The 7879-nt window shown below is 41.4% G+C and overlaps 1 protein-coding gene and 1 pseudogene across 3 annotated transcripts in view; both read left to right on the top strand.

Annotated features, from left to right (window-relative positions):
- Window positions 1–1346: 1346 nt before the first annotated feature.
- On the top strand, window positions 1347–1465 carry LOC111736421 (annotated as a pseudogene).
- A 4742-nt stretch (window positions 1466–6207) lies between these two features.
- The window catches only part of FAM214A (family with sequence similarity 214 member A), an 82785-nt gene continuing 81113 nt past the window's right edge, over window positions 6208–7879 (top strand). Inside the window, exon 1 of one of the 3 annotated variants that reach the window (XM_023527865.1) lies at window positions 6208–7032. The gene's annotated coding sequence lies outside the window, so the exon portion shown is untranslated. Of the gene's footprint in view, window positions 7033–7085; window positions 7518–7538; window positions 7871–7879 lie in introns of those variants that run through there. The other 2 variants (XM_011355135.2, XM_011355128.2) reach the window with 2 other exon arrangements.

Here is a 7879-nt window from a genome sequence, read left to right as displayed (position 1 = left end):
GAAGGAAGGAAGGAAGGAAGTTATTTATGTTTTTCTGTCATCCACTAGGTAAAATCCCAATTCACTACTATGGCTGAATCGGTTTGCTATTTCTGCAATAATGCTATATAACAAACCATTTCAAAATGTAGTGACTTAAAACTACAATTTATACTCCTGGCTGTATGTGTTGGCTGTGGTGGTTCTACTAATCAAAGCTGGGTTTATTTGTGAGTCAGCTGAGGTGGCTAATCTTCTAAAGACCAGCAAGTTAGCCTAGGCATTTATTTGTTTTTCATGGTAATGGCAGAGGTACAAAAGATTAAATAGCCTAGACCTCTTAAAGTCTAGCTCAAAACAGTCACTGCAGCCTCATTCTGTTCATTAAAGCAAGTCATGTGGCTGAACACGGAGCTGGGAAATGTATTCCGATCTATTACTAGGAGAGACTGCAAGTTACGTGAGAAAGGCATAGGTATGGGGAGAGATGGAGAACTGTGCCAACAGCAAAACAAAAACAAAACAAAAAAACCGTCTGTCTAATGTACCTATCACTTGCATTTAACTTCCTTGAATCTGACTTTCTAAGATGGCATCTTGTACAAAATATGTTCTATCATGCCTCAGTAACATGCTGTTTCATCTGTGAGGAACAACTTTCTCTGTTCCACACCATTTGCCTGTCTGATGACCTCCTCTTCATCTTTCAAAACATAGCCAGTATGATCTTTCCTTCTTTAGCAACTCTCTCTTGTAGAGAGAAGTAACTTTTTCTTCTTCGTGTCACCTGTTTTCTTTATGCACAATTTTTTTGCTTTATCAAACTAAATTGTAGTTATTTAGTTACATGGCTATATCCTTTTAGATTAATAAAATTTTTGAGGGTACTGGCTTTCCTGATCTCTGTCTCTCTAGGGCCCAGCAATGAATTTGGCATATGAAGTTTAATGAGTGCTGAACTGAATTAAACTTAGACAGAAATGACATTTTGGAACTAAAGACCATTTATATTGAGTTGCGAGTACAGAATTTTGCCTGAGCGATTTGGAATTATAAGGTAGGTAGTGTTCTGTTTTCTCTGAAGCATGACAGTATTATGAAATTATTGAGATATACACACCAGGCAAATAAAAGAATCACTTTTAGAATTCTCTTTATGCTACATTGAGCTCTTGGAGTCTGATAGAAGCAGAAGAAATTTGATTTATTAAAAATTATTACAGATTACTTTATCAAGCTCTATCTGGGACAAGCGAAGAATTTACTTTCAATTATGAGTATTCCCTTTTGTGAAAAGGAGTTGGGGATTTTCTGCAGTATTTTTGTGCAGTCCAACAAACCTTTTATTTCTTTCTTAAAAATCTAAAGTCTACAGCCATGCCACCCTGAACATGCCTGATCCCGCCTGATCTCAGAAGCTAAGCAGGGTTGGGCCTGATTAATACCTGGATGGGAGACCACCTAGGAAGACCAAGTGCTGTAGACGTAAAAAAAAAAAAAATCTGAGATAACAACATAATAACCTAAGAAAAGATTCCTCTTATAAATGTTTTCGAAGGATAAAACTCAACATTTTTTTCTGAATTATTTCATCATTTAGTTTATCATGTACATTTTGAAAGAGAAATCACTGCTATTGTTTATATCTACTTTTCAAGTCAAACAGTATGGATTTTTTTTTTTTACCATGTAAAGCACTGTCATCGAATTCTCATTAGGATGCAATGAACTGATATATTTCGATGAAAGGATTTAAAGGATCGGTAACTCAATTTATAATAGACTTAATGTCTCTACCAGATCATGGAGAATTTAACTGTTTAATGAAGTCCACTCATTACTGCTTTTGAACATAGCTCAGTGTTTGGGGTAAGGTAAGTAGTTCTGTGTGATTCTCTAACAAGCATAAAGAGAAAAGTAATTTCTATATTTAAATTAAAAAATTTAAAAAATTCAGTGTCTCATTTTCACTAGTCACATTTTAAGTGCCCAAAAGGCCATGCGACTACTGGCTGCTGTATTGGCTGGAACAGTTCCAGAAAACGGTAATGGCCTCAGGTCTTCAGCAATTATTTGAATCTGGTGCTGCTCAACACAAGAAAGACAAAGGAACTTTAGGCCACAGTGCAATCTCTGCCTTTAAAAAGGTAAAATGAAAATGTGATTTTGAGATCATAAATATGAGTTCAGAGAAATAACAGATGGGTGGGTTTGAGTGTAGGCTCTAGAAGGCATTGCGAGGTAAGACTTTGAGTCCTGAAAGTCCAAAAGAGTCTAGATAGGAGTTAGAGAGGACTATTATGTGGGGGAAATGGCAAAAGCCCAGTAGCAGGAAGATTCAGGGTTTGGGTGGAAAACCAAACTAAATGGGACCAATACCGGGTAGTGATTAATAATTTATGCTCCACAACCATGCTCCTTGGGTGCCAGTCACGACTCTGCCACTTGCTAATTGCTAGACCTTAGGCATATTATTTAACTTCCCCTTTCCTGTTTCTTTGGTTATAAAATAGGGATAATAATATCTCATAGGGATGTTGTGAGGATTAAATGAACTAATACCTATAAAGCACTCAGCATAGTGCTTACTATTTAAGTGCTCAAGAAATGTAAGCTGTTGTTATTAACTAAGTGTGACTATTTGTTCTTTGGAGTTTACCAATAATAAACAAACAAGAATCATTCTGTTTAGAACTTGTATCTCAAAGCATTGAGCCTAAATTTATATAAAACAATATACATTCTAAATGTGCAACCATTCTCAATGTTTCTGAGCCTTAGTGTCCCCATTTGAAAATTCTGGAATAACTTAACCTACTTTAATGGAAATTAATGGAAAATTAAAGTAATGGAAATTAAAATGAGCCCATTTAGAAAGCAGGATCTTTCCACTTATTAACTGTATGTAGCCTTGGGAAAGTTACTCACCCCTGTGAGCCTCAGTTTCCTAATACACAAGGTAAGAGGGTAATATTATAATCAAATATATATGTGAAATGCTGAACACAATTACTGTCACAAAAATGAGCAAGTATTAATTTTTGAAAAGATCTTAAATCTTGATGGCTCAGAGACCTCCAGCAGCTCAGCAAACCTTTAGATTAAAGGTTTCTATGGCTTGACGTTTACAGGCTTTTTTTGTATTTCTTAGTACTACAGTCACTTCTGCAGGTAGTCACCAGAATCATTTTTCACTTCCTTATACCTGTGGTTACAAAAGGCAGACAAACAGGAGCCTCAAAAAAGGACAAACCAACCAATTTAAGGGAAGGTGGAGGGTTATTTACATGCACTAATACCTGAGTAATGACTCCAGTCTTTCTCTCTTAGAAAAAAGTGAACTGCAATGAATTTAAGTGAACCATCGGAAATAATTTTGCTGTGGAAAAGATAGCTTGCCTTTCATCTCATTGCTTCAAGAATTAAAAGTACAGTTTAATTTTTTTTTTTTTACCTTGCAAGACTAGATTTATCTGTACATTCTAATTAATTGTACTATTCTTTATTTCCACAATACTTTATGATGAAACAGATCTACCAATCACTATATTTAAGATGGTGTGTTTTCATTTGATGATTTTCAACCACTTTTTCATGATCATTCCTTAGCTGTAGGTCATAAGGCTTTCCTTTGTGACACTCGAGAGATTTTCTTCACATTTGCAGCTGATTTACTGTAATTTTTACAGAATTAAAGATCTCCACGGTTGGTGACCATTCAGAACCTGGAACTTTTAGAAAATTTGCAATATCAGCCAACGCATTCACAGGCCAAGAAAAAAATTATGGTAATATTCTTTGTTAGAGTTCTATATTAGTTTCCTAGGGCGACAGTAACAAAATACAACAAAAGTGAGCAGCTGAAAACAACAGAAATTTATTCTCTCACAGTTCTGAAGGCACAAAGAACAAAATCAAGGTATCAGCAGAGCCCCCCGCCCTCTGAAGTCTCTGGGGGAAAAGTCCTTACTTGCCTCTTAACTAGATTCTGGTGGCTCCCGGCAATCTTTTGCATTCTTAGGCTTGCAGCATCATCATTCCAGTCTGTTCCTTGTCACATAACCATCCTCCCCATGTCTCCTCTGTCTTCAAATCTCTCTCACTTTATAAGAACACTAGTAATTGGATTTAGGGCCCATCTCAACCCAGCATGACTTCATCTTAATTTTATTATATCTGCAAAGATCCTATTTTCAAATCAGGTCACATCCACAGGTACAGGGGTTAGGGCTTAAACATATCATTACGGGGGCGGGGGGAAGTTTACACAATTCAATCATAACACATTCCTTTTATTACGAGACAACACCAAAAGTATAATGAAAATGATGAAAATGTATCCTTCACATATATGCCAGTTGGTATTAGAGGTACAGTTTATGGGCATGTACAAGAAAATTTTATTGGTCATTATAAGGCTTGACATGCATTGAGCTCCTACTCTGCGCCAGGTCTTTTGCTCGGTGCTAGAGATACAAGAAAAAGTCACCAGTCCCTTCTCGGTTGGCGCTCATTCTCATAGCCTAAACTGGTACTGTGACTTTGGTTATGGTAACAGTCTTATATTAATGAAGTAAGCAAACAAGTTATTCTCATCACCTTAGTAAGAGAACTTGCGGAAACCACCATTAAATACACAGTTTTGTTATATACTGCCCATTTCAACAAAGCCTGTAAAAGTTGAGGGGATTACCTCTTTGCCGAAGATGAGTTAACTTTCTTTTGAAGTTAATTACTTCTTTGGAACATAAGGGGAAAGCAAAATGGAGAAAAAAATCAGATGGAAAAAGGGTATGGTCCTCCCACCTGTTTTGACTTCCTTGTTTCACTCACCAGCACCCCTCACCAAGTATGAACCAGAGATGTCTGTTTTGCTTGGGTGCCCCAAGGTGCAAACACACTTATCACCAACACTTAGAGTTGGCATTGTAGGTAGGTCCTTATTTCCAAACACTCTGGACATACTTTATGCAATTACAGGACTGTTTTAGAATTTGAAAGAGATTATTTACTGTCAGAATCCAAATATCTCATTTTTAAAGGTGAAAGAAGGCTAGATAATGAGACGACCAAGGCCATGCAACTATAGTAGTCAATACTGGAAGCTCCATGAGAATTGTGACCCTGTTTGGGGTGACTTTTATATTCTCTAGCCTAGCATGTGCTAGAGAATCTGTTTGTGTTTGAGTGCTCAGTAAAAGTGTGCTGAGTGAATGAAACAATTACTTGAATAGTGAATGAATGAGTCCAAAGTATACCTCTTCTATTTTTTCCACTGCCATAATGATCTCCAACTTTTAAACAGAGTAAAGATTCTCAATAAAAAGCTTCAAGGTAGTCTGACAAATGTTCACACAGCATCTTTATCCATGTGCTGTTAATTATTTAAAAGAGAATTCTTTAGTTTGTGTTTCACATTATCCAATATCCTCAGCTTCTACTCTCAACATTTTTTAGGTCTTTATACCTTTTATAGATTAAGCAGAGGACAAGGAACTAAATCACAGATCTTGCTGCCTTGTTCACCCAGTAAGCCTTTTACAATAGCTGTTATCTGGTCCCAGCTGTTGTGCTAAATTTAGGATTTTGGATTATCTGTAACTGTTCTTTCTGTCTCCCATTACCAAGGTTAATTGAAAAGTGATTGTAGAACAAGGAAAACTTCAGTTCAGAAAAGAAACTGCATAATACAGTATTCAATAATATCAAAGTCAAATCCACTGGCAGTTAACATTTGTAGCCATTAGGCAGATTAAGGAGCTGTTGCCATTTGTCAGAAGTTTCATCTTAATAATGCCAGAACATTTCCTTGAAAATAAAATGTTACCTTCCTGTATGTTCTGCCCTGTTTTGAGTAGTTACAATCTTAGAGTTAAGGCAAATAATTGCAGTTGTGACTGTAATTTTATAGTACATATCAACATGCCTAGAAAATATTACAATTTTCCACAATAGAAATTTCATGTATTTGATGGTTCTGAGGCCAAAAAAAAAAAAAATGCAATTTCCAATCTTGTACTTTACAAAAATTTTTCTAATATAAAAGTAATACATGCTCACTCACTGTAAAACCTTGAAAACCACAGAAGGGTACAAAGACCAAAGTTAAACATATTCTAATACTTTCCTGTTGTGATTCTTGTATGCAAAATTATTTCTAAAAACAAAACAAAACAAAACTTTTTTTTTAAAGAAACCAAAGAGCATGGCAAATTTAGTACTTCTTGCCTATTTTGAGCTCACAACCTCGTATGTACCTTTCCTGTAAACTGAGTAGCTAATAGCTTCAGTGCTTGTTAGGATTGCTTTTTTTTTTTTTAAATTACAGCAGATCCTTGTCATCTGTTTGTGTTTGAGTGATGACACAACATCACAACATGAAATGCAATGTCACATTGTTAAGCTGAACAAGAAAATTACAGCTCCCCAACAATAACACCGTGTCAAAAGTGTCCTCCTGGCATGAGTCAGTGTTTTAGATGTTATAAAAGTTATTTTTAGCACAGCGAATGCCTCTGGAGCTTGGCTTCTGAATCCTACTAAAATCTCTAAAGAGTTGGTAAAATATAGGCTGAGGGGCTGTTCCCAAACTCCCCAGTCCCTGACGCGCATGGCAGCCTATTCTCCTGCCCCAACCACGTTAGACTCGGTTCCACTGTGCTCTGCAATTCACTCGGGGCTCGGTCACAACTCTGCGCCAGCATCCCGTGTGGAGGAGGAGACTATAATTATCCTCCACGTCTGGGGCAGGCCCTCGGATGACATCTCCCCAGTTACCCTGTGCTCTAATAGCGCAGCTCGGATTCCTGGTCGCAGACGCGCCGCAGCCGGCTCAGAGCGCAAGCAGGAGCAGAGCGCGACCCGAGCGTCCCGCGCCTCTCGGGCCTCCCGGGCTCCGCCGTCCGCACGCCGCCGCCATCCCCCGTACCCTCGCAGACGACCGGCACTTGCTACGAAACCCAGGCCCCCCAGCTAGCGCCCCGGGGCGCGCGGGGCGTTGCCATAACAACCGGGCGTCCGCCGCGGAGGCCGCCGGGGAGGAAGTGACGAGTGGTGGGTTGGCTGTTGTTAGGACACGTGATCCGGGCAGTGTTTTGACAGGGCAAACAGCAGAGAAAGAACTGGGCAAGCGAGGGGGACCGGGAGCTGGGGCGCCAGAGCTAGAGACAGCGGGCGGGCGAGGAGCTGGCAGAGGCGCAGGGCAGGCGGGCCGGCCGGGGGCCGCGGGGCTCGGGTGCGAGTCGGGCGGGGCGAGGTGCTGAGCGCTGGGAGCGGAGCGAGGCTGCAGCTGAGGCGGGGGTGGATGGCCACAGGGGCGCCGAGGAGCCGTGTCGGGCTTGTGGTGTCGGGCCCCCATGGTCCCCTGACGCAGCCCCGGGGGGCGCTGCGCGCCACACTCCGCTCTAGCCGGCCCTGCGCCTCTCGGAGCCTCGGGTCTGAGGTGGGAGTGTGATGTGAGTCGCCGGGCGAGCAGCCGAGAGAAGTGCCAAGAGGAGGAGGGATCGGGACCGGAGAGAAGAGCGAGTTAGGCAGCAGAGGTCGGCTGAGGGAACCATGAAAACAACTCTCCGGCGGGGAGAGGGGCAGGCGCGGCAATCGGTGCGGCGGGGCTGAAGGAAGTCCCGGGCCGCGCGAGACGGAAGGGGCCCGCAGCGGGCTGGCTGCGCAGACCAGGGGCGAGCGCCCATCCGTGCACCCCTCCCCGGGGTCCACCTCTGGCCTGGCCGCTCAGAGATAGGGGTGGTAGGGGGCGATCCTTGACTGCCCGGTAGAGTTCGTTCGGGCTGGGGGCTGGGCGCGAGGAGATGACTCGCGTTGCTTTCTGACTCTCTTATTGTGTAAACTTGGCCGCAGTTGCGGTAGGAAGGCTAGCCAAAGGGTAATTACACAGGTGAGGCCC

Source organism: Pteropus vampyrus, unplaced genomic scaffold (genome assembly GCF_000151845.1).
Source record: "Pteropus vampyrus isolate Shadow unplaced genomic scaffold, Pvam_2.0 Scaffold19, whole genome shotgun sequence".
Taxonomy (NCBI): Eukaryota; Metazoa; Chordata; class Mammalia; order Chiroptera; family Pteropodidae; genus Pteropus; species Pteropus vampyrus.
Note: the sequence above shows the minus strand (reverse complement) of the source record. Positions and strands in the feature narration are given on the sequence as shown.